We start from the raw sequence: 13,775 nt of genomic DNA on the forward strand, positions 1-13,775 counted from the left end.
CTCAGATTGAAGGGCATAATGATACGCTGTGAGTTATTGTTTCCTATGTATTTAGGTCTGTGGAACTCTACTGGAGGGATGAACGCCATTCTTCGAAAAAAACATTCTCTTCAGTAGGGTAGAGATCTGTTGACTGAGAGCCATATCAAATGATTCACATAACACACATTATTTTTGTTTTATGGAAGAAGCTAGTTAGCTAGAGCTAGGAAGATGACATAAACCCTGTCAGGTAAACTCTCATTAATCATTTGTTTCTCCGACCAGGGGAAACAGCTGTCAATGAACACGGGTTGTAATTGAGATGTCGGGAACCAGGCTAGCTTTGTTCATAATGCAGTGGAACAAGCTGTAAACATTGACATACAATCACCTCAAAAAGTTTTTCCGCCCAACATCTTAGCAAATAGTTGCAAATTTACACATCCGATGCGCACAGAGCAGCTTTAGCATTCATTACCTCAGCCATGGAGGTTATGTTTTCAATTTTTCTGTCTGTCTGTCTGTCTGTCTGTACACACAAATTATCTTTGACTTTTGTTAACATTGTGAAATAGGGCATAAGTGCTGAATTTATGTGGTAGCAGAATAATTAGAAAAAGTATTTCCCGACCTTTTCCCGAAATGTATATAAACGCCCCTTCAAGCCAGAACAATAACTTGGAAACAGCTATCAACCTGTTGTTTAAAGCCTCTGAGCAATAAACTGCAACACATCTTCTTTGTAGCGTCCATGATGTTTCTACTTTACGACTTAGATCAGGACCGTCCAAGGAGCACTAGGATGTACCGTTGTTATTGGCGGAGGTCTGCGCTCACTATTGCATGTCTGTCCGTCCTGGGAGAGGGATCCTTCCTCAGTCTCTCACTGAGGTTTCTAACATTTTCCCCCTTTAATTGTGGGGTTTCTTTTTGGGAGTTTGAGGGTCTAAGGACAGAGGGTGTCGTATGTACAGTCTGTAAAGCACACTGAGACAAATATGTCATTTGTGATATTGCGCTATATAAATACATTTAATTTGATACACTTGGAAAATACACAGCACTCATCGTTTACATGTCCTTGTGGAGATAAAACACCTGAGTTATCACAGGGGAGAACATTAAATAGAATCAAACAGAACTTCAACCACATGTTTGCTGCGGCAGACAGGCCCGGATCATGAAGTTACAAACCCCTGGGCACAAATGTGTGATGGGCCCGTAGCAACCTTGGTTTGGTGTTCAGGCTTTTCTCTTTATTTAATCTTAATTGGGTCTAATTCATTATAGACAGCACTGTACCTCATTGATCTTTTTTTTCAAGATTTTCATCCTGATTTTGTTAAATTAAATAGTGATGGGTTGCCTTCCCTCTCCTCTTTTTCTCGTTTTCTCTTTCGCTTGCTGCCAACATCTGCGCAGGGTAGAGCAGAGTTAAATGTAACACACAGACTACTAACATGTTGTTATTGTCATGTGTCAGAACACCTGCCACTATTTCTCAGTTAAATACATTCAGAGGGTCAGTGTTTTTTACATGATCAGTCCATTAACTACACTGTGTGTATACTTGACATTATTGCTGACTGGTGTCTTGTCATAGTCGTTGGTTTTTGATTTCCCTAACTGCCAGGAAGCTATTCATTTCAGTTCAATTAAATGCATTACTGTTGCATTGTGAGGCTCCTCATGTTGGTCTGCAAGGACAAAACATAGATTTGGGAGTCAACAAAGAAACACGTTAATACAACAAATGATCAAATTCAAATAATTCTTCCTACTATGCCCCTATTTACTAACTATATTTCAAGCAAGTATCAGGTTTTATATTTATAGGATTTACAAATGGTTCCAACATTTGTCTGAGCTGAGTTTGCCTTTTCACAAGTCCACACATTTCTTTTTACCAACATTAGTGCAGTACGCGTGCAAAACATGCCTGTTCAGAACGGGCTGAATACTTACTGGTGCTTGCAGCTTTACACTCAACACGGTGCTTCTTTGGGACTTGAGCAATACACCTGCCAAGACATAGTTGCGTCAGACACCCAAGTTGCATCAATCAACAACCAGTGAAATACATCCTGGTTTACGGGAATACACACACCAAAGTCACGGCACAGTCCAAAACATGAGGCTATCCACTCATGCTCGGTTACTCTAGGGAAGCAAAGAAGAGATTGGTAGTAACGTTAGTATATCCAGCATCTACAAGCATATTGAACTGCAGTCAATGAACTGCAATATATACAGCAGTGTAATAATATTAATAATGATATTAATGCTGAAAACAAGATTATTGCTTCAAATGTACAGTAATACAGTAATGATTCCAATTAAATAGAGTATTGCACAGTTGAATAATTACTGCATAGTATTGCACCGTTGAATAATTGCACAGGTAATATAAATAGTTCATATTGCACAATTTACATATAATATTTATGGGGTTATGGCTACTGACGTGTGCAATTAATCCAAGGGTTAGTCTATTGACTCAGAGTGCCTGACACTCTGAGGGAGGAGTTAAAGAGTTTGGTGGCCACAGGCAAGAATTACTTCCTGTGGTGCATCTTGGTGGAATGAGTCTTGCACTGAATGTACTCCTGTGTTTAACCAGCACGTCATGGGAGATATGATACAAGATGACCCAACATTGTGCATCATCCTCTTCCAGTCCAGCTCCATTCCCACAACGTCACTGGCCCTGTGAATCAGTTTGTTGAGTCTGTTGGCATTTGCTACCCTCAGCACACTACAGCAAATAGGATAGTGCTGGCCACCACCAATTCTCAACACATCCTAAGCATTTTCTGGCAGATATTGAAGGACCTCAACCTCCTTAGAAAATAGAGGTGGCTTTGGCCCTTCTTATAGAGGGCTTCAGTGTTTTTACTCCAGTTTTTACTCCAATCCTCTATTTTGTCCACACTCACCCCTCGGATGGAAACAGGGGTCCGGAGGGTGCTTTGGCCATCTTTAGATCCACAACCAGCTCCTTTTTCTTTGCCACAGTGAGCTGCAGATGGTTCTGCTCACACCATGTGACAACGTTGTTGACACCCTTGACAGCACCATACCCTGTGGTTCCGCCAATTTTGCTGACCAACCTGTCCGACACACCATGTTGCCAGCGAACAAATTGTTGTCTGCCAGTCAGGTAGTCCATCCACAATCCATCCACAGGAATCCTTTGAAGACTTCGGCTCATATTGAAGACATGGTGAAGTACTCCACACAGCTGGGGGGTGAAGGCTTTGAACCCCCGGGGCTGACACCATCAGACACCACCATACAGTCTTGCTTGAGTGGAGCTTACTTCTCACATCGTCAAGGGTGAAGCACACTGTAGAGGTTAAAGGCAGGGGAGGGGAGGGGTGGAGTCATCAGGTTGAAGAGGACAGATAGCCTGGGAACCAGAGTTGGGGTGTGTGTGAGTAGGTGCCTCACAGGGGGGTGGGGGGCTGTAGGGAGGTGGAGAGAGTGGAGTAGAAGATAGTTAGAGACAGACAATAGAATGAGTCAGGGGGAGGGGATAAGCAGGGGCCATTGTGTCAAAACTATTGAAGGATAGAATAAGCCTGAAACCAGTCTTCATGCCGCTCCATCTCCACTTTCAGGTCCCCCTGTATAGTTTCCACCTTCTCCCTATCCACTTCGTAAGCCCTTCGATATCCTCTCCATGGAGCTTACAGACCTTACAGGCTTACAGTCTGTCACCTTAAAACAGCCTTGAAGTGTCTCATAGACCATCTCCTCACTATCCTGGTGGTCAAGCAGGCTGAATTTTAAGCAGAGGCACATAGCAGGGGGTGAGGTGCACAAGGTTGTGATCTGACCTACCCAGTGGGGGAGGGGAGCTGTATGCATCCTTGACGTTACAGCAAGTCCAATGTCCTCTCCTCTCTGGTTGGACAGCTCACATATTGGAAGAAGTTTGACAGGGTAGTTTTCATGGTGACATGGTTGAAGTCACCCGATCTTACAATGAGGACACTCGGGTGTTGAGTCTGGAATCGAGCTATAGTGGTATGAATCACGTTATACGCTGATGTCGCATTGGCAGATGGGGGAATGTAAACAGACACTACTATCACATGTGAAATCTCCTGGCAAATAATAAGGCCTAAGTCCCAACGGCTAACAGTTTAATATCCAGTCAACAAATACATTCCTTGATCGTAATGTGAATAGGATTGTTTACAAAAACAGGAGGTCCCCCGCATTTACGCTTATAGCTCTTGGTGCAATCACTGTTGGCCCGAACAGTCTGAAAACCATCGCTGGAGACATTGTGGTCGAGTATATCCTTGTGCAATAAAGCACATTATACTACACTCCAGATATTCCTTTTGACTCCTGGCTAACGGCATTAGCTCGTCCATTTTATTCGGCAGTGATCTCACATTGCCCACGGCTTATATCTGCTTTTCTCATTAAGCCTCTGTTGTTTGGACCAGCTCTCTTTATCAGCTACTTATCGACTGCCATCTTGTGATGGAGGTTTTTATGATGACCTTAAGTCTTCGTTAAAAGAACTGAATGACTTTTGGAAAGAGGTGATCAATTTAGGGCAGGGGTGGGGAACCTTTTTCCTATCAAGGGCCATTTCATTTTTTACAACATCCTTCGAGAGCCATACTAATTATTGAACTCATAACCTCTGCAAGACGCAGGCCATTCATTTCACCTTTCTTTTATGCTGTGCAAAAAAGCAACTTTTTTATCCATGTATCATTCTGTTTCATTAGAAATAAGTAATCCTTTATTAGTCCCACAACGGGGAAAAGTATCTTGTCACAGCAAAATAACATATGAAGTAAAAAGGCAGTACACAATAATTTAATAGAATAAAAATATTATCAGTACCAAGTGGTTGATAGAAAATAAAGTGAATATTGCACATGGCAGTGATAATTGCACAGCAGTGGGGGAACAGTCTGTTCTTGGTGTGGTGGTCTACCACTCTATCTTTCCATGTTTGTATGTTGCACTCTAGAAAGAGCTGCTTGTTGGGCCAAACTCCGCCGAAGAGCGTTAACTTTATCCAAACACACTCGTCCTTTCAGCTCGTGCAGTTTGGCATGTTTCGTGCTGTAATGACGCCCAAGATTATTTTTCATCACTGCATGTGCGTCCGCACAAACTAGGCAAACTGGCCTTTTACTTCCACAAAGAAATAATCGTCCGTCCATTTCTCCTGGAAAGTGCAAAATTCTGCATCCACCTTTCTCAGTTTTACTCTCACCATGCTACATTCGCTGATGTCAATGACAGTCTTGATTAATATTGAAGTTTTTTGACGTGACCACGTGATGACACGTTCCACTCGTGTTATGTTCAAGGACCCTGACCTTGGTAAGGAAAAACAGTCATTCCCATTTTATACTATTGCTTTTTTTTTCTAGTGGATTTTTTTGAGTGTGTTTATGAATTACTTCAAGGGCCAGATCAAATGGTCAGAGGTTCCCCACCCCTGATTTAGGGGATTTTAACATAAACTGGATGGAGAAGAAAATTGAGAAAAGAATATACCCACAAGAATCACCAGCACAATAAATTCACCTTTCTGTTCTGCAATAAAACAGTTTACAGGGTTATCTGATCACAATCTAACGCTCATTGCTTGTAAACTCCAGTTCAAACAGGGAAACATTTGAATACTTTAAATATCCCAAAAAAGGACCTAGAGAAAGAACCTGAAGGCCAATTCGAACTTTTTTAGCCAACATCATTAATATTTAGTCTAACGCAATATGGATATGTTTGTTTTAAAAAAAAGTTTTTATGAACTCAGGAAGTCTGAAGAAACTCTTTTTTCATTATTTGCTTTGGAAACATAATAATACTCTGACTGGAATGGAAAAGTAGGGTCCACTGAATCTTGAACGAAGAAACAACACAAGATGCAAAAGTAATAGCAACATACTTTAATGATTTTTCTAAACAATCAGTAGAAAACCAACAACATTCGGATCAAGAGGCCCTGTACTTAACCACCAGATTCCCTCTACCCTATATTTTCTTTCACAGTACAATACAAACACTTTTTTTAACTGTTTAAACAAACTCTCCACTGGACAAAAAAAAAGTAATTCCACAGCAATATTATTGAAAAAAACAATTTACTGAGCATTGAAAATGTTTTGTTCATGAACAATGTGTGTTTACTTTACAAGATACTGCACGACTCAGCTCCTCCACTCCTTAATCAATTAATTTTAACAGCTCATGGTCAAACAAGACAAACAAGAGCATCAATGGACACTGTCACATACAACATTGTATAACAAAAGTTGCTCAAACTTCTTTCTCAGTTAGAGTGAAAAAAAACACAGTATACAGGAGTTAAAGTCATAATGCAACACAATTTTGAAGTGGCAGTGTGTTTTTTTATTCTTCTAATCATAGAAATAAAATGAAAAAAAAAAATGTATCTCCCAAAATTATATCTTTATAGCTCTGTGTTTTTAACTATTAAATCCATGTTCAATTTGTGGTTTGCAGTGTAATCCACCTGAAACTGGACATGGACTTGATGGAATCTGGACAAACAGAGACTGAAGTGTGTGTGTTTGTGTGTGAGTGTGAGTGTGTGTTAAAGAGTGATTTTATCTGTTCTTTGCATTACAACAACAGATCAATAGCCTTGACCGAGTCAATTTGCTGTGCTCCCCCAACAATTTATCTGTTCCATTTTGACATGCATGTAATTCACTCTGACAACTCTGAGAGTCGAGCAGCTTTCAGAACGTTTGTGTGCGCGTGTAACCTAGTGTGTGTTTCTGTCAGCGTGTGATGAGTATAACGGGCCATGCAAGCTATTTATATGCATCACAGTCAGCAATTAAGACATACAAATGGACTCGGTGTTGATTTTCTGCCAACAAGCACTCCTGCCATCCGCTCATTGCCTTGATTAAGGCTGTCATGTGTACTGGTTGACTGATTAACGCTGTCACCAGTCCTCATTTCCCAGCACTGCTCTACACTTTGACTAAAGTATGCTTCCTCACACCATCACAGGTGATTAGCTTGCGGAAACCACATCACGGTGCGATCAAGTGCCTTTTCTCATGCTAAATAGGAATGATCCTCGACAGATTTTGGTGCTATTTTAAACCTCTGCTAATTAGGTTTTTTGAGTTTTTATGAAGCGATATTCTGCTAACTTTACTTTTTTGGTGCCATGTACAACTTTGGTGGTCTTTTGTTTTATTTAATGTAGTATATATAACCAATATCATTTTGGTGCTACTGCTCTGTTATTGTGATTTTTCTTTGTTTCATACCCTGGAACCAAGTCTATCAATCACATTTTATTTGTAGAGCCCAATATCACACATTTGACTCAGGGGGCTTTACAAGTCATTATAAAAAAGATGTTGGGGTCATGTGACATGCATTGCAACACTTGCACACATTGTTTTCTATGTAAGCCCACACTCCAGCAGCATCTTAGTTTGGCGTGTGTCAACACATCAGAATATTTCACTATGAGTTCTATTTCAACACATCTTTACGCATCAACACTTAGGAAAATTGGCAATTTTCTAACATTAATATAATAATAATAATAATAAGAAGAAGAAGAATAATAATAATAAGAATAATAAGCTTTATTTGTATAGATAGTGTGCAAACATGTGACAAAACTGTGTGACGTATGCGTGCGACGCCATGTTGGATGATATACAAATCAACAATGGCATCTAAAGCGAACAACAACAGCAATACAACTCCGACAATACAAGTCCAAATTTGCGGCTGTGACCCGTACACGCTAAAGCCGTCGGATTATATTGAGGATTTAGATTCATTATCGCCGATTGAATATCCGGTACAAATGTCGTGGGCAACCAACGCACAAATGAAGGCATACAAGAGCTTAGATGCTTATAATGTCTTTGTTTCTGGCTGGGTTGGTAGTCTTCTTACCAAACCAGTGAAAGATGACAGGGTGCTCGTCCATGCCCGTGTAAATCACTCTCAAAGAGCTCGAGATACACCGCTCAAGCCGTGGTTTGTGAGTGAGAAGAGCGGCGATGTTATCCTCGCACACTGTGATTGAATGGCTGGATTAAGCGAAGCATGTTCTCACATTGTTGCTTTGCTTTTTGCAAGTGAAGTAGGCTCAAGAATAAGCCAAACAAAAACATGCACAGAAGAAAAGAGCAAATGGCTGCCATCACATGTAAAGAAAGTGCCTTATTTACCAGTCAGCGATATGGAGAAGTAAGGTCTTATAGTGTTCGGGTATATCATAAGCACAAATGTTTAACGTAAACATTGAAAACATAGCTTTAGCATGAGCTTTTACCAGATATAAAGTGGACACCACACACATGGGTGAATTGTGCTTTTTCTTCTGTTAAATCCTCACAAGTTATGTTGCTAAACCACAGTTTACGGCGTTCGGTAGACAGTAATTCATCCCTCTTTTGTGGATCGTTGTTTTTGATGATTTTAGGATTTTTACACATATTAAGTGGCAGCATTAAAAAATAAATAATAATAATTCACCATTAAAAGGCTAAGATAAAAAGATACAAAATATCACCATTAAAAGGCTAAAGTAAAGAGATATGTTTTTAGCTTACTTTTTAAGTTATTGAGAGAGCTTGCCTCCCTAATGTCTGCAGGTAAAGTGTTCCATAGCTTTGGTGCATAATTGCAAAAGGCTACATCCCTGATTTTCTTTTGGATGTTTCTGGGAACATTTAATAAACCAGTAGTGGATGATCGCAATGTTCTTGGGGGCACATAGTTTATTAGAGAGTTGGCAGTGTAACTTGGTGTGGTTCCGTTTAGGGCTTTGTATACAAGAAGGAGGACCTTAAAGTAAATTCTAAAAGTTACTGGAAGCCAGTGTAGAGCGGCTAACACTGGACTGATGTGGTCTCTCCTCCTGGTTCTAGTTAGTAGCCTCGCTGCAGCGTTTTGGATGAGCTGACCGATGTTCACCAGTAAAGAAACTTTCTGTATGTTATCAGAATAACTTTATGCCACTACACAGAATGGCTTTCAATATTAAGTCTATAAATTCAACTCCAAAACAACATTTATGGAAACAACAACCAATATGTTAATTTTCAAAAATATACGAACCTATGGCTCGCGAGCCATATATGACTCTTTCAATGACGCAATATGGCTCGCAGACAATTTTGAGCTGACATTTTTTAACATGATTCCTCCACTCTGTCTCTGACTGTAACTGTGTGCGCACTTGTGTGTGTGGTGTGTGTGTGTGTGTGTATGTGTGTGTGTGTGTGTAGGGGGCGGAGCCCTGCCCTTCGCGAAACAGCTGAGGAGAAACTGCGCAAAGCAAGCAGTGAATCAGGGGTGTCAAACTCAATCACAGAGAGGGCCAAAATTAAGGCATCGTTTTGGGGTGAAGCTTGGAAACTGCATTGCCCACAGAGTCATACTTTGCCTTGAGTGTGGCGTTACACTGGAGGTCAATCAGCTCCATTTGGATGATCACATGTGCTGTTTCCACGTCAACTGCAAACGGGTTGCTGAGCAGTTCATGCACAGTCGAGAACACAGCGGTGGAGATGGTTTGTCAGTGTTTGGAAACACGTAGTGACCAAAGTTTCCTTGCTGCATCAGAGTCTCAGGCAGCTTGAATTGGAACACTCTCACTGCATCATACATGTCCTGAAGCTGGAGGTTTAACAGTGAGATGCTTCGTTATGTCGCACAAACAGTCAAGCTCACATCGTCACTTTTCGTCCCAGAGATCTGTGGTGTGTTTCCCTTTGCTTCCAAAAATTACATTGTATCTTATAAAGTTTCCTGTCTGTGTTACAGTGCTTATTACTTGTTCCATCTCCAGAGCTTTACAACACAGCACTTCCTGGTGTGTGATGCAGTGATACACTGTCAGCTCACCTGCACAGTTCTCCCGCTGCATCTTCTCCCGCATCCTGCACTAATCCGCTCTTTTCATCATATCGCAGGCTCCGTCTGTCGTCAGTCCCATCAGTTTGTTCCAGGGCAGTTTCATTTCATTCACACATTTAGATACTTCCTCAAATATGTATTTTCCCGTGGTTGTGCCATGCCTTGATTTAATTACGAAAACCGGCGGGCCAGTTATGATAGAAATATCATATTTTATCACGGGCCATATATAATTGTGGCCTTGAGTTTGACACCCGTGCAGTAACGTGCACATAAATTAGATAAATAACATAAGCGTTTAGTTTATTTAATAAAACAGCACCTTTTCAATGTGAAAAGTGAGTTGTAAATATAAATTAAAAAAAATTCCATTGGGCGGGGGGCCACAGACAAAGAAAACACTGGGGAAACACTGATAGCACTTTTAGTACTCGGAGACGTGATATACTTAAAACTCAATTTTATTAAATATATGGCTCTCAAGGAAATAAATTTAAAAATATTTGGCTTTTATGGCTCTCCCAGCCAAAAATTCAATATTTGTGTCATTCTGCTGACTTGTGGTGTCTCAGTTTGTCGAAACACAACCTAAAACCTCATCCAGTCGCAGCTTCACTATAAGGTCACTGATCTCAAACAACTGCCACATAGCAGTCATTTTTCTCTCTCTCTACTTGAAAATACTTCAACAATGACTAAACCAAAACTACAGGTTGTAGAAAGAACAGAAAGAATTATACTCCCTGACTAATATTTCCCATTAACTGCTCATAACAAGGAAATAGAGGGAAGGACAAAGTTGTCCAGTTGACATGTGCACACAATATTTAGCACATTCAATTATTTTTATAATCAGACAACTGAAACCTGTGATATGATTAGTAAGACATTTAAATGGTAGTAGCTGCATCAGTATGTATGGTTGCTGTTCCTCCATACTTGTATCGATCCATATTGATATATGAACTACTGTCTTGTTCGCTGCACTGAGAGTGCACCTTTTGAAATGATACATTACTTTATCTTCATTTCCTCTAAGAAAGACAGAAGAAAGAGAAAAGAGTGCAGCCAAGGCATTCAAAGATTCAAAGAAGAGCCCCTGGGGATTTCATGGTGACTGGGTTACCACACATCCATATTTGGGCATGGCAGTTCAATAGGTCGATTTACTTTTCGGAGAGCCAATGGTTGTCATCGTATCGTTATCAAGTGCAGCGATTGGTTGTTTTTTGGGAAGACTCTCTCCCCCACCGCTTAGATACCCAGCAGCCAATCAGAGAGGGGTTAATAAATGGAGTGTAGGGCTCAAACGGTTCTCTCATCCTCCCTCTCACAAACACACACAAACACACACACACACACACACACACACACACACACACACACACACACACACACACACACACACACACACACATCCTGTCATTCACACTACAGTATCTCTGTCACACAGAGAGAAAATAAGAGAGAAAGAGAGAGAGTAATGTGAATTATCCCTTTTTGACCATAAATGATCTTAGTCATTCTAAGGTCGTTCTTTACATTTTATACTTAACTTTATCTTTTTCATGTATGTGGTCACACTTGTGAATTCCTTTTACAATCTATCCACTATCCAAAAATATCACTATCACATAACACTTTGTATCTCAGTAGCAGTTCAGTTTATATTACTCATGGACCTGTTCACACATGCTGCACACAAACATACAAGTCATATATGTTAGGCTGCATGCAGATGTGGAAAATATAATTGGATATTTAGCGTCCATCATCTTACTGCATGTTCTTGTTGAGAGCCATTGTAACTCCTCTAGCAAAATAAAATGCTGATATTATTTTTTAAATAAATCAAATACAACAGGGAAAAATGAGAGGAAGGACAGTAGAGGAGCAGTCAATCAGGGGTTGTGAAAAAGAATGATCTTATGATATTAACAGCAGCTTTGACATTGATACCCTGCATGTTAATCTGCCAATCATATTGTCTTTTGGGGTACTTTTGTGGCCTTCTGTCTTACACGATTAGAATCGGGTTGTATTGAGGGTTAAGTTAGCTCAAGAATAAAGCTCTTTTTTTGAAGCTGGTGCTGTTTGTGTGGTGGAGCTTTGAACTGGCAAAGCAACACTTCCAGAGGCTGCTCTTTTTATCCTCATGCCCAGCCATTTGGTATTTCGAGATAAGGTCCAGGCCATCTCTTTACAGAGGCACTCCACCGATTTTCTATATGAAGATCAGCTTATTTGTTACACAGAGGACTGTTGAGGCTGTGAAAACAATTGTACAAGTTTTTTTCTGGCTCCGAAGGGAACTTTCTGAAGTGTGACAAAATAACCCTGATGATGTCATCATGCTGGGCTCTCAGGGAAACTTCCCTGAACAAATAAGGGTTAAAAAAGAATAACATAATAAACTTTACTGATAGAATAAAACAGAAAGTTTATAATTCTTATAGCTTTCTTCTGTAGCATAAAACTCAGATTAGTGATTGTTTTGTATGTATTTTCCCCAAACCCCTACACAGTAGGTGATGTATGGAACTATAAAAGTATGGTACAATATATGTAATGAATTTATATTGAGGTCTTTTGATGATTGATGACATGATTTATATGTGTTTATCAGCATAGTTTAGAATTTTCATCAACTCTTTCTATTTGAACATTATCTATCATGAATTGTACCGGATTAATATTTTTTCTATATCCAAATATAATACTTGCTAATATCAAACCAACGTTTTAAAGATTTCAATTCTCTTTCCACTGTAGACCGAAGCTGCTAAAAATCTTCACAAGAACAAAATACATATGTATCATCTGCAAACAAAACATACTTTAGCATTTTAGGAAAGTTGGAAATGTCATTAATGTACAGTATGAACAAATTGCTCCCAGCACTGAACCCTGTGGAACCCCACATCGACCTCAACAACTCAGATCTATCATTGTTTAGGTGCACATATTAATGTCTATTATCGAGACTGTTTATACCCTTCTAATACCATCTGTTTCAAGTTTCCTCCTTAATAATCTATGATCAATTGTGTTGAATGCCTTTTTTTTATATATGAATAACTCCTAATATATTCATTATTTTCTGTTGTTTTGGATATTGTCAGGGACATAATTTGTGCTTGTAGGTTGCTCACCTGCGAATCTTTTGGATTTCTTTGCCAATTACACTGACTTGAAGAGGAAAAGTAAGATATCACTTTTGTAATTATTATTAATAAACATGTAGCCATGTTGTCATGGAACAAAAACACATCAGTCTGCACCAGGACAAAATAATTAAGATTGTGGAGACAGACTGCATACTGTACAGATGTGAGGGAGAGGACCCCCTCCTCGAGCCAAACTGTCCTTGCATTTTGGCTCCGACTCTTATTTGGCTTTTCATCTAATATCATTGAACCATTTAATATCACTAGGCCATTTCATAAACTGTGCAACTGTCCTCTTAGGACCAGAGCAAAACAAATTAACCAAATGTGTTATCTCCTCCTGAGCTAATTTAATGGAAGGTGCCCTATATTTGCTTATTCTGTGCACATGGGCATCAGTGTTCTCAGGGGAGAAGCTTTGGTAGTGGAAGAGAATGTTCTTATTCTGCCACCAAATTATGAGAGCACTGAGTGCAGTGCTTTTAAAGGGAAGAGGATGAGGTTATTGTCTAAAGCCTTGGTGACTGATAATGTATTCCACCTAATCCAGCTCCAACTGGGTTAAGAGAGGCATGCAGTCAATAGAGGACCCTTAGAAGTGTAGTTACACAAATGTGTTTGTGTATCCCACAGTGTTACCTATGCTTCACCCAGCCCTCTGATGATCTGTAGAATACTGATGAACAAATATCAATGCACAGTGTTTGTTAAACATGC

At 39.9% G+C, this 13,775-nt stretch overlaps 1 pseudogene; it reads right to left on the reverse strand.

The window, feature by feature from the left end:
- Window positions 1-3,630: 3,630 nt before the first annotated feature.
- The window catches only part of LOC115008005 (piggyBac transposable element-derived protein 4-like), a 197,141-nt pseudogene continuing 186,996 nt past the window's right edge, over window positions 3,631-13,775 (reverse strand).

This window comes from Cottoperca gobio, chromosome 1, assembly GCF_900634415.1.
Source record: "Cottoperca gobio chromosome 1, fCotGob3.1, whole genome shotgun sequence".
In the NCBI taxonomy this organism is placed as follows: domain Eukaryota; kingdom Metazoa; phylum Chordata; class Actinopteri; order Perciformes; family Bovichtidae; genus Cottoperca; species Cottoperca gobio.